This window comes from Phalacrocorax carbo, chromosome 5 (genome assembly GCF_963921805.1).
Source record: "Phalacrocorax carbo chromosome 5, bPhaCar2.1, whole genome shotgun sequence".
Classification (NCBI taxonomy): Eukaryota; Metazoa; Chordata; class Aves; order Suliformes; family Phalacrocoracidae; genus Phalacrocorax; species Phalacrocorax carbo.
The window spans coordinates 39061185-39074944 of NC_087517.1; positions in this window are offsets into that span (position 1 = coordinate 39061185).

The following is a 13760-nucleotide window of genomic DNA, read 5'->3' on the forward strand; positions in this document are numbered from 1 at the left end:
CACAAAGGGAATATAAAGGCTGGCTGGGAAGTCTTTTCTAGGTATGACCCTCCAACATGCCCATGGGTGGGCTGGCCTGACCCTGTAAGATAGCCCTATATCATGTCTGGAGTTGCCTGAAACAAGGTGGGACAGACTTGATGCTCCAAATGGCTTTTTTGCTTTTGTCTTAAATACTCAAGTACGGTTTGTTTTTTTTTAATTATTTTTGGTTGTGGCTCAGAGCAAAGCCACCTTTGAGCCCACAGCAAGAACAGATCAGCTGAGATTTATCTGCTGGGGACTCTTCTTCAAACCTTTGCCTCTCCCTTTCCTTTGGGTAATTTCCTGGCTGATCAAGATCCAGTTTTCATTATTTTCCATCACATGTGTTTTGCTGGTGGGTTTTGTTTTAATGCAAGGCTGTCTTTGCTCCTATTGGGAAGACTGAGACATGGTGATACGCTGCTAAAGTCTCGGGATGCATTAGTGTGACTGGCAGATGGAAACAGCCAGCATTTTAGGGACTAATCAAGATGACATGGCTGCAGGGCCTGCTGGAAAGCCTTCAAAAGGCCAGAGGAGCCAAAGGAATTCAACAAGTTTCCCAAAACCTAGCTGCAAAACAAGGGGTGTAAAACTGCTTCGCTAATTCAAGCAGAAACGAAGCAGGACATTTGATGGCGTTGCCACACATGCAGGCTGCTGCTGACAGCTCGCAGCTTCGCCTTTGTGTTTCACTATTTGCTGTGGTGGTTTTTTTCTTCCAGAGATAGGTACATAATCATGAGCCCATGGGTCCCCAGGCATTAGGTGCTTGCACTGGTGTGCTGTGCTCTCCTCTGCAGCAAGAAAACAATGGTGCTGGTTCCTGCAGACGACTCTGTGCAAGTAAGGAGTGAATATTAAGCAAACCTATGATAGAGGCTTCCCTGAGCAGTGCTGATGGCTCAGCAACAGCAGCTTGGAGCCACTGTGCTGATGAGAGCTCGATGACAGTTTCACAGGCTGTCAGTGACCGTTGTCCCTGAGTGAGCCAGCTGAGGGGTAATGGGTTTTAATTGCTCTTTGGAGCAGAGGAGGGGGGGCGGGGTTGGGTTGGGGTATTATTTTTTGGCACTGTGGGATACATTTATAAAACACTTTATGAGGTGAGGTTGGAGGGGGAGAGGGAGAGGAAATGGATATCTGCCTTTATGGAGTAGGACGAAGCAGCTTTGGAAAGCAAAGAGAATTCTTTGATACATATTTAAGTGGTTCTGTGGATTATAAGGTAGGTAGTCAGCTGACACAAATGGTCTTGGAAAGAGTGGAACAAGGTGGTTTTGCCCTGCTGAGCATCTGCCCCTCTTCTTTTTGCGTTCCCCAGCCTTCCCACTCCCCCGTGGCTCACAGGGCTCAGGCTCTGATGACAGGCACTGCATCATGGCTGCTGGGTCCATGCTGCCATGGGGCTCCCAGCCAGTCTGGGGGACTCCATGGGACTGTTTTACTTCCATTCTCCAGACTGTCTGTGCAAGCCACAGAAATCACCTGGTAACTTAATTTGACTCCATCTCATAGAATCATAGAATCATAGAATCATTAAGGTTGGAAAAGACATCTAGGATCATCAAGTCCAACCATCAACCCAACACCCCCATGCCTCCTAAACCATGCCCTGAAGTGGCACCTCTACATATCTTTCAAATACCTCCAGGGATGGTGACTCCACCACCTCTCTGGGCAGCCTGTTCCAATGCCTGACCTCTCCTTCAGTAAAGAAATTTTTCCCAATATCCAACCTAAACCTCCCCTGATGCACCTTGCAGCTGTTTTCTCTCATTCTATCGCCGGTGACCTGGGAGAAGATAACAACACCCACCTCAATACAACCTCTTTTCAGGTAGCTGTAGAGAGCGATAAGGTCTCCCCTCAGCCTCCTCTTCTCCAGGCTAAAGAACCCCAGTTCCCTCAGCCTCTCCTCACAAGACTTGCTCTCCAGACCCTTCACCAGCTTCGTTGCCCTTCTCTGGACACGCTCCAGCAACTCAATGTCCTTGTAGTGAGGGGCCCAAAACTGAACACAGTAGTTGAGGTGTGGCCTCACCAGTGCCGAGTACAGGGGCACAATCACCTCCCTGCTCCTGCTGGCCACACTATTCCTGATACAAGCCAGGATGCTGTTGTCCTTCATGGCCACCTGGGCACGCTGCTGGCTCATGTCCAGCCGGCTGTCAACCAACACCCTCAGGTCTTTCTCTGCTGGGCAGCTCTCCAGCCATTCTTCCCCAAGCCTGTAGTGTTGCATGGGGTTGTTGTGACCAAAGTGCAGGACCTGGTGCTTGGCCTTGTTAAACCGCATACAATTGGCCTCGGCCCAATGATCCAGCCTGTCCAGGTCCCTCTGTAGGGCCTTCCTGCCCTCCAGCAGATCAACACTCCTGCCTGAATTGGTGTCATCTGCAAACTTACTGAGGGTGCACTCGATCCCCTCATCCAGATCACTGATAAAGATATTAAACAAGACTGGCCCCAGCACTGAGCCCCGGGGAACACCACTCGTGACCGGCCACCAACTGGATTTGACTCCATTCACCACCACTCTCCGGGCTCAGCCGTCCAGCCAGCTTTTAACCCAGCGCAGAGTGCACTTGTCCAAGCCGTGAGCAGCCAGCTTCTCCAGGAGAATGCTGTGGGAGACAGTGTCAAAGGCCTTACTAAAGTCCAGGTAGACAACATCCACAGCCCTTCCCTCATCTACCAGGCAGGTCACCCTGTCATAGAAGAAGACCAGGTTAGTCAGGCAGGACCTGCCTTTCATGAACCCATGCTGGCTGCGCCTGATCCCCTGGTTGTCCTGACTTGCCTGGTGAGCTCACTCAAGATGAACTGCTCCATAACCTTCCCTGGTACCGAGGTCAGGCTGACTGGCCTGTAGTTTCCCGGATCCTCCTTCCGCCCCTTCTTGTAGATGGGCATCACATCAGCAAGTGTCCATTCATCTGGGACCTCCCCTGTTAACCAGGACTGCTGATAAATGATGGAGAGTGGCTTGGTGATCTCCTCTGCCAACTCCCTCAGTACTTCTGGGTGGATCCCATCCAGCCCCACCATTTCACATGGTTTGGCTCTGTCTCTGCAAGAAGGAAATGTTGCTGACATTGGCAAGGCAGCACAGAAGTGAATCTCACCCAGTGGTAGCAGGGAGCCCCTGTCCACACCGTGCCAGGCACCAGCACCAGCTCTTAGTCTCCCCCTTAAGTCCCTCCTTCCCAAGGAAGTAAAAAGAGATGTCTTGGCTCCTTTCTCCCCCAGCAAGTGTCCTGGCAATGGAGGAAGGTCAGTAATAGTTTTTCCTTCCCTTCTTTTTTCCTGTTCCTTTGGTCTGGCACAAGGATCCCTGGCAAATCCAATTTATTTTTTCATTTTTCATTCTTGGTTGTGCATTTGAAGCGCTAACTGGTGCCACAGGAAATGAGCTGTGGTAGAAGCCTGCGGGGACTTGGGGCTGCGCTGGCACTGATGGATTGTGCAAGACAGGAGAGTAAAGGAGCCGCTCTCTTCATATTTAAAGGTACCATAAAACATACTGCCTGGGATGAGCACACCCACAGAGGTTTCTTGTTGGAGGCATGTTTATCTATATTACAAATATTCATGGCTCCTTGTTTGTGAAAACTCTTGCAATTTTCCTTCTTTAAGAGTGGGATAAACGTAATTCACTATCTGTGTTTAAATAGTTTTCCAACACAGGACTGCATTTGGCTTTACCTACTTGCTTCTAGGTCATAGTTGTATTATGTTTTGTTTTCTGCTTTGTTTATTAATTTCTACCAAATTAACCTCTTCTTTTTCCATCTAGCCAGGAGATAATGAACTTGAATGAGTCTTTCATGGTGTCTGTTAAACACTACTTTTGAAGCAAGCTAAGCTAATGACATGGGTAATTAAACCTCACACGTCATCTTATAAGATGATTAGTGGCAGACTCAGAATGGCTTTATTCCTTCCCCACCTCCGCTCTCCCTGGCAACTGTGGCTATGCACAGATGCCTACCACCATTGTGTGGGGGAATGTCACCTTTCTCTGGAGCAGTGAGTTTTATGAGAAAGACTAGGGTTAACAGGGGGTAATACACACCCATGGTCTGTACCAGTGTGCCAGACTTCATGAATGAGGGTCTGGGTGTCTCAGCAGACCTCAGTTCCCTGAAATCTCAGCCTGAGTCCTGGCAAGGGGATGCTCCTACCTGGAGTGAGGGAGCCCACATGCTTTACTGTCCAAGAAGCATCTTGGACAGGCCCTTGAAATTAAAGGGTGACTCTACCCATGTGAACATTAAAAGTCCTTATGGAATCTCTAGTAGCTGAAACAGTCTCCTTGGCCAAAATTAATGTTCCTTCCAGATAGCTCTTCACCTTGCTATGCAGTTGGATATGCTCCTTCCTTTCCTTATCCTGCACTTTTTGGGATGCAGAGACACCTAGGCACTGGCATGCACTAGAAGCAGCCATGCATAGATCAGGGAAGGGTTGGTGCTTTGCTATCAAGAGTAGAGAGATGATAGTGATGAGCACTTGTGGAAAAATCTCACCCTAGATCTTCTATTTTCTATCTGCTTTGGCTCTGAAATGAGAGAGAGGAGCTCACATTTTTAAAATATTACTTAATAAATTAGTAGAGATTAATTCCTATCCTGCAAAAGATGGAACTTCAGCATAAGAAACAGCAAGCAGATCGTTAGCTGTTAGAGATGTGATAAGTTACTTGCTGGGGAAAGTGATAAAATTGTTCTCTTGCACATTTGCACACTTTCCTCTTACCTCCTCCTGTCCTTCCTCAGATAGTTAAGACCGTTTAAGGGCAATTACTGTGACCCAAGCATGTCACTGACCCATGCTGGCATGAGCTGATGAGTCCTCTGTGGCATACAATGCATTGGTGCTCGTTTTTGCAGAGTTCAGGGTAACACCACTCCAGTTGTGGGTACCTGTATCAAGCGGGCACCATCTATAGCATCATATAGTTGTTCAAAGCAAATGGAAAAGCAATGCAAAAAAAGCCCCAAGGGAAAAGATAAACTGTAGATAAGTTTATATTTTCTATTCTGAACAATAGATCAGAGACTTGCAGTAATAACTACATCAGCATTTATTGCATCTCTGATCCAAAAGCTGTTTGATAAATTCTAGCTAATTTCCAGACTTGGTTTAGAATGAAGCAGCAATCTCTTCTGAACCTGTTTTATATGCTCATTTTTATTGTAAAGCCATAAAGTAATTTTTTTTTATGATTTGCCTTTTAATGTCCTCCAGTGTTATGCCTCTGCTCATCCATTAACTACCACACTGGTCTGACACACTGCAGCCTAGCTCTGTTAATACTGAAAGGCAGTACCAGTCGATGCTTCAGGAGTCACAAGCTTAGTTTCAGAGCTGATCTAAACTTCACACTTGCATGACAGAAAGCGTACAGCCTCGGTCAGCAGGTCCTCTGCAGGACTGAACAACAACCTTTCCTTGGCAAAGCCGCTTAGGCCCTATCTTCAGAGATACTGACTGGAGCGGGAATTTATATACCCTGAGGTGTAATGTGCATTCCTTTGTAACTGCATTCTGCCCAAGCTGAAGCTTCTCGGCACTGTCCTCATAAGAACTTAATATTTTCTAATAAAAATAGCTGCAGTTTTATCTTTTCGTTATTTCATTACAAGTACTTCCAACAAGTATTTTTAGACAATATTCTACTTTATTTTCAAGAGTTTGGTATTAATTTTGGGTGTTAACTCTTGCATTTTCTTAATATTTTTTGCTTTTCACAGTTATATGGCCTACACCTTTGAATTGTTATTATTATTGTGATTTAAGATTCTTACCAAACCCTGTGTTTTTATTGTGCGTCTTGTGCATCTGTCCCAGATTCAGGACCCTGAATATCAGTATTGCAGCATATGTGATAAAAAGCCAAATCCCCAGAGGCTTCCAGTTTGGAAGCCCAGCTCCCTTTTTTTCTGATTTCCTATGGAAATGCCACCAGGAGCCCCAGTTTGAGCAGAGACCAAAGCGGCCACTTCCTTGGGAGTAGGAGCGCCAGCTCCCTGGGAATGCTGACTTGCTCCTGGGGAAGGACAGTAATTTGGCTGCCTAAAAAGTGCCCTCGAGGGTGGGAAATCCAGGGACAAACATTAGCCTCCATTGAAATGAATCAGCAAGTTAATGGTCTTTCTAAGACCCAAGCCTGCAAGCTGTTTGTTTGCAATGTGGTGTTAACCATCCTAAAGGGCTGACGGTTCAAAATAAGCAAAACAAGACATTCTCCTTCCCCCAGTCACCAAATACTTTCATAGGGAATTCTTCAACACTGGGAAAAAAAATACAATAAAAAGAATGAGCCCTCTCAAGGACTCTGTTAATGGCCCAGGGACTGAGCTATAGCCTGGGAGATGGAGCTGTCTGGCTTATACAAGGGCTGCAAAGCCTGCTGGAAAAACACATATACCCAAGAACATGTTCATTACGACTCCATTAAGCTCTGCGTGATATGCTGAAAGATAAGGACAGAGTCTAGCCAGTCATCATTTCTGTCCCTTTCTCCCTTTACTCCCACATTTCCACACTGAAGCCTGGAGTTCCTGGTCTCCACCAGCCCAGTGAACTTTTTTAAAGGCAGAAAATGTGGTAGAGCAAGTGATACTGTGTCCAAGAGAAAAATCACCTCCCCCCTCCGCCCGTGAGAACTGCTGGGGATCTGATGTAAACGAGCGTGCTTTCACTGATACCAAATTACTTCAGTGAAGAAAATTTTGATGATATTGAGATTTTGATAGTATTTGGGGGAAGGTGTGGAACCACCACCGATGACACATCTCTTAGGATATGTAACCTAACTGACCCTACATCCCTCTCATGCAATCTGCTGAGCTGCAAATGCAATGAAGCATTTTTAATTCCCCACTCATATTGCTTTGCAGAGTTCACATAGCCTCTTTGGGTTGGGTGCTCTGTGGTGCTGAGGGTTGGGAGTATGTTAGCGCAACCACCTTGTGGTTACGAGGCCAGGGAGAGGTGTGTGATAGTTTTCTTCAGCTGTATATGGAAGAGATGATAAGTTATATGTTAGAAAATCAGAGCACTGGAGCACTGGATATCGTGAAGATGGTGTCACTTTGCATGTGATGATGGAGGCTGTGGGAGCCCTGGGCAACCAGCTCTCAGAAAGAAAGGGCAGGATTTTTGAAGTGCTCAGCAAGAACACATGTAACATTTTGTACTGATGGCCATTCCAAGAGCCGTGTTTGTGCTCACGGCACCCTCTGCCTGCAGGCCCCCATAGAAACTCCTGGAGAAAATTGGATGCCTGTGGATTGAGAGTTGCAGAATAAAATCAAAGCAGGGTGCAGAGACTGGAAACCAATAACTGCATAATCTGATGTTAATTGTGTGTGTGGTATCCTTTGCATGGAGATTAGTGTCGGGCTGATGATCTGGAAGTGGCACCATCTCAAGTTTAGCTTAGACAGAAGACCTGGACTCAGCGAAATCAAGTATAAGCATCCCCAGCTCTCACCAATAAAGAGCAGACACTCACTTTTCAATCTAGTTATCAACCATCTCTGATCAGATCAGTGGGTTGTTGTTTTGAAAGACCTAATACAGCTTTGTGGCCAGATCTCTTAAAGAAAGAGTATATACCTAGAAAATACTTTGTTTCCTTTTGTTTTGCTGCTGGTTAATAATCATAACAAAGGGAGAAGCGATTTAGGCTGTTATGCCATCATCAGTGGTGGCTTTTTTATATCTACTAGAAAAAAAATCCCTTGAATAGAAGATTAGAAGGACAGTAAAATGGCACATGGTAGAGGACAGGAGAGTCTCTTTCGTAGCATGGTAGTTTGGTCCCAGTGCTGTGTCCCTAACCTCAGGAGGATAAGGCCAACTGTTGAGAATCATTACTTACCTCGGTGTGTCTTGTGAACATTTATAAGTGGAATTACTGGTATGACATTTCTGATGGAAGTCTTTAGCTGTGTATCACCGAGGGTGGAACAGGATGGGAGCTCCAGTTTTGGAGATGAAATTTTACTCCCAGCTGAAGTTTAGAAAGCAGAGTGTGTTCTCTGAAGCTGTTATTTTGATAGATAATGACCAGGTCTCACCCAGCTGAAACCTCCCTGTGCCTTAGCAACCACCTTCCCCTCCCGGGAAATGATGGATTAAGTAATCTGTGTTGGAGCGCTGCTGGCCCTAAGGTTGTAAATCGCATGCATGTGCTTCCAGAAATATGAGCTCCCGCATTGGTTTTTAAAGAACTACCACAACAGTAATGCTGATAAAATCTCCCTCTTTCAGGGGGTACGCGCTGAACCAAAATCTGCTCTCAGACAGGCCCATGCATCAATGGGTGATGAGCACACGCCTCTGACAGCAGATGCTTCCCTTTAAGGGCTGCTGAGCTGAGTGAAATATCTCTTCCTGAGACATTTTGCAGTAGGTTGGCATGTTACTGTACGTGAACTACTGCTGAGGCAATTGCAGGCAAACAAGAGCCGTTTAGAAATAAAATGAGAATGAAACAAATCATAGAAACAAAGCCTTTCCATTTCAAAAGGATGCCTCTGTCACACAGCCCTGGGCCTTGCTGCGGATTGGGTCAGTAGCTGGTGCAGTTGTCCGTCTTTTTTGTTGGCTTCAAGCAGGTGATGCCAGTTTGTACCAGTCAAGACCCAAGGTCAGATGCTCATGTCAGCAGAGCAACAGAAGTAGCAATGCAAGAGCAATAAGCTCATTTTTATCATCCTCAGCAGTGACTTAGTAGGACCTCGGCAACATCTGCCTCCCAAGGAATAAGCTGTGGCTCTGAATCTGTGCTTCGTGCTGACTGTTGCCTTTCTCTGGCAGTAAAAGTGATGTTTGCTATCTCCCACTTGTTGTCATCCAAGTAATTGTGGGGCCATGCTCTCCAGTCATAACAGTGCAGTAATAAGGATTTCAGTGACTTTCAAAGGCTTGTTGCATTTGGTTTTTTGATTTGCTTCCGTGTTCTGGTTAGAGCAAAGCCTTGCAAGCTGTTGTACTGGTATAACTGGGGGGGAAAGAGAGGGGTGTGCCATATCATCCACAGGCTGATGCCAGGAAGAGAACAAAATACTGCCTCGAGCCCAGAGGGAAAGCATGAAGCTTGTCTCTCCCTGTAAGCCTGGCTCCTCAGATGGGCAGCTGTCTGAAGGCTGCCTTGCAATAGCCCATTCATCTCGTGGAACTGCCCTCTCTTTTAAATGAGCTCCTCTGAAAGAGTCTCTCATTTGGATTTTGTCTGTTTTGTCCCTGTGCTTGGTCTCCTGTGTGCTAAAAGCTGTGTATTTCCTACCTGCTCAGAGACCACAGTCTAGCTGGGGCCAAACTCATGTTTCAGAGGGAAGAGAAAGGCAGCAGAAATCCAGAAGTGCATTCACAAGGTGGGATGTGATTTCACTCCTTTTGGGTCGATGGGACCGTAACTGAGAGCTGCTCATCTCAAGCAGAGCCAATCTCCATTTTGGAGCCTGGCAGGAGCCCCAACACTGGCTCCAATTTTGCTAAAGATGATGTTTTGGGCTGGCAGCTGTAATACTGCACGGCTGTCTGACAGCAAGGGGAAAAGTCCCCTTCTGGCATTTGTTTCTAAAGAAAGTGCTGCAGGGATCTTCAGAAATGAAATATAAAGCAGTAGAAAAGTGAATTGTCTCCAATCTAGCTCACAGTCACCCCAAAGTTGTTTGTAGATGAACCGCAGGTTAGGAAAGGCAGTAGGACCTGGACTAACAGGTAAGGGGAGGTAACTAACATACTCTGGGGACCCTGCAGCAGTGTTGCTTTTTGCTCAGGGCTAGAGGTTTGACCCCACCTCATCCCTCTGGGAATGGCTCTACTGGGAAGCAGCAGCTCCCAGTGTGAGCTTGAGCGAGGTCTCCTGTAGGCTGGCCGTCAGCCAGAAAGGCTCGCCCTTCCCTCCCACCCAAGTGTGGCCGGAGTCTTCCTGCCACGTCAGTCCACCAACGAAAAGCCAAGCCGCCTGTTAAATGATGATTTTACAATACAGCCCAGAGGGGAATTGAAGGAGTCCAACAAACTGACTGTTTGCATTAGCGATGCAAGGTGGAGCATGGCAGCAGTGGGCAGCAACTGCCCTGTCCAGCTACTGCTGCTTCCCGAGAGCCAGAGCAGGCAGGAGCCTGTGGGGGCTTTGCTCCAAAATCACTGCCTGCTCCATCCAACCAGTAGAGAAGCTGCCTTAGCACTGCTAGAGGGAGAAGTGACAGAACTGCAATCTAAATGTGGCTCTTTCTAACTCTCTGAATGACAGAAAACCCCTGACACACTGTGTTGGGAAAGGCTGGGTGTTTCTTTCTGCATGCTGACAGGGGCATTAAAATGTATTTATAACAGCTGGGGATGGCTTGCCCTGAGGAGTGAACTTAATTCTTAGTCTGCCAGGCACTGCTTTGTGAGTGACAGTGATTTGTCCCCTGTGTGTTCGTTCTCCTTCTTGCCCTCTTGCATACCCCTTGCATTTTATAGAGCTGTATTTGACAGTCTAATTTCATATAACTAATAACATTATGTAGTGAAATGAACTCAAATGTCCGTTTATCTCTCCAATGCTGAACTACTTGGTAAACACAACTTTGCCCACCTCTCCTGTTGAGCCTCTGCTGTGGTTCAGTTTTCTGATCTCCCTTTAAAGCAAATATTTTTATGAGAGAAGTACTCCAACTTCTCTATTCCATGTGACTAAGCCAGGGAAGTGCTCTACAGAGCCAAAAGAGGCCCTTTGGTGACAAGTTGCAACAAGTAACTAAGCAAAAAGCTAACCTGAAATCGGTTATTTTAATTTTTCAGGTAGAAATCTTGACAGTACATCTCAACCCTCCCCCTCACCTTGACATCAAAACAAAATGAATGCAGAAATCCCAGCTCTGCTGAAATCAGGGTGAGTGCTGCTGTTGACTTTGGCAGGCATCAGGCTTTGCCTCTGCAGCGTCTGGTCTTTCTTATTCACTGTTGAACTGGAGCCACGGAGATCTGGACTGTCTTGTCCAGCCGAGAAGGGCCTTTCAGGTAGAGGGCTTGGATGCGTATGTTACAGCCCCCCTCTCGCTGGGTGGGGTGGTGGAGGGGGGAACTGTGGAAATGCAGAGCTTCAGGTTGGTGCAGGACACCTGAGACAACTGTCAACCCTGGTTGCCTAATTAGAGACATTTTCTTAATAAGGCTCACCAGGAGGTTTGTAGCTGAGGATATATATTGCACACAGGCTATGACTGCATACAGGTTCCATTCACCCAGAGAAATGACTGATGGGTTTTGTAACAACTTCTTAAGTTTTTGCTCTTGGCCACCGAAATACCTCAGGGCAATCAGTTCCACTGGGTAAGTCTATAGGGAGAAATTTTCTTTCAGTAGCTCATCTTAATCACAAGCAGGCAGACACATCTCCTTGGTATTGTGTGGAAAAGGTACAAATGAGATTATAAGTATCATCATCAACTTCTTTGTCCTGCTCTTGATCTTCTAAACTTCCATCATCCCCTTATTGTCCTCTTTGGAAATCCCATCTTCATCCTCTGTTCCTGCAAGGAAGAGTCAGATGCGAGTCACTTTTGAAGAATCAAACTTTTCAGACCTGTTTTGAAGATAATTCTTTTAAAATAATTTTCATTTTTATTTTTTTCTGATTCTTTGCTTTTTCCATCACATTACAGCTATGAATAATTTGTTTTGGTAAATCTTCCATCAAATGCTTTTTAGCCAGGTACAACAGAGCCCTTTGATTGAAAACTGCATCTTTTACAATGTAACTCTAGCCCCTGGCCTCATCTTTTCCTAGCCATGGCTCAGCCTTGGTTTCTGACATTAGCATGGATTTTCCTGACAAAATAAATTCTCAATAAAGGGAAGAGGAGGGGGGAGGCACAGTTCAAAGCTTGCAGTTTCACACTCATCCATTTAACAGAGCAGTGCAAATCACTCTGCTTATTACCTGCTTTGCAGGATATCATAGCACATCCTCCAGAAATAGGAGAAACAGATGTTTTTCTACTCATTGCCTGTACTCCCACTTCCCAAGTGGGAACAGAATGTGAAGGGAGGCGGCTGGTAGCAGTGCAGCACACCTTGCCCACCTGTCCTGCCACAGCATATATAAATACATATGTGAATCCATAGATAACTTGCATATATGAGGTGGGTTAGCCTTATGATTGTATACAGCATGTGATAAAGCAAGTTAAAAGCATGGACACAGGTCCCTCAGGTACTGGAGCCCTCCTCAGCAGCAAAACTGTTTGCTTTCTTCCTTGGCCTTTGCTCCTTTTCTCTGTGGGCTGAGAGTGGTGGTCTCTCAAGAGGGAAACAGTGGTCCTGCCTGCTGGACCACCACTGCTACTCTATGGCTTGTTTATAGCCACAGTATGAAGCAAATTTGGGATATAGCTGCAGTTGACAGCACTGGTTTCTCCTGCTATAGGAAGCTGATCCACAAGACACTGGATGTTTCCTGCCCATTGAGGGATCGGTAGGGATAGAAATAATAGCTACATGGTGGAGTTTGGGCAAGATCTGTGTGTGTTGTCCATCCTCTGTAGTTCAGTAAAATGGCTTTAGGTGAGAATGAGGATCCCATTTGCTAGACGTGCACTGAAAGACTGGTCCTGCACCGAGTGATTTGCAACTAGTCCAGAGACAGAAAGGAGGAGAAATTACCTCAGTTTACAGTGAGGAAGCAGAATGCTAGGGAGAATAAATGAGCATGGACAAAATAGTGGGTCAGCGATATATTTCAACTCAGACTTTGGAGCACTGGATCTAGCCCTAAGATCCTTCCGCTCATGTTTTGCCTTTTCTGTTCCTCACCATGCCATGAAAACAAAAACCAACAAGGAACAGCAATTTCCCTTCAGGATGGAGGAGGAGGGAGAACATCACATGGATAGCAAGTGTGCACTCCTCATTCTCTCAGCCCATATGGAGTGCAAACTCAGTTCTGAAGAAGAAGCTAGGAAATTATTTAATATTTTATTTTTAATCATAAATATGGCCATATGGAGTAATTAGAAAGATGGCAAGTGCTAGACCATGAAAGGGTTACTTTCAGATGTTTCCACTGACATCAGTTCTTTTGGCCGGCCTCAAAATCACAGTTGATATGACCTAAATTACCAGAATTGAGCTGCAAAACTGAGAAAAGCTGCAGATCTTTTTGCTTCCATCCTAGCATTCTCTGTAAGGTTGGCTCAATGGTTTTTTTCCTCTCAAATTCATTAATATACATTTTATATGCTTAATTTAGAAACAACCGCAGTTCTTGATCACCTTCCTGTTTACATTTTGACGTTGCACTCAGAGCAAAGGGACCCCTCTTGTACTTCTTATCCCTCCTCCATTCTCTGAGCTTTGTCACCATCCATCGGGATCTCTTTTCAAAAGATCAAGAGTAGAGAAAAGGCTTCAGATGGCATAAATATTTCAGGAACCAGTGTTCATCAGAGAACGGCCTCCTTTAAGATCAATATGTCTTCCTGAGGGGGCATTCAGTCCTTCAAAGTAAACAAGCTGGGAACATTAATTCAAATGCTTTTATACTAAATACATATACATGAATTAGTCTGTGTGGCTGTGATAAATAAGTATTATATAAGTGAGGTTTAAAGCAAACTACACATGCAAAAAAAAGGCAGACTCTGCAAATTTGCTAGGCACAAGCCAGTTTCTACTGCCGATCTTCTGATGACCGAGATAATTTTGTTAAAGGGCTAAAAGGA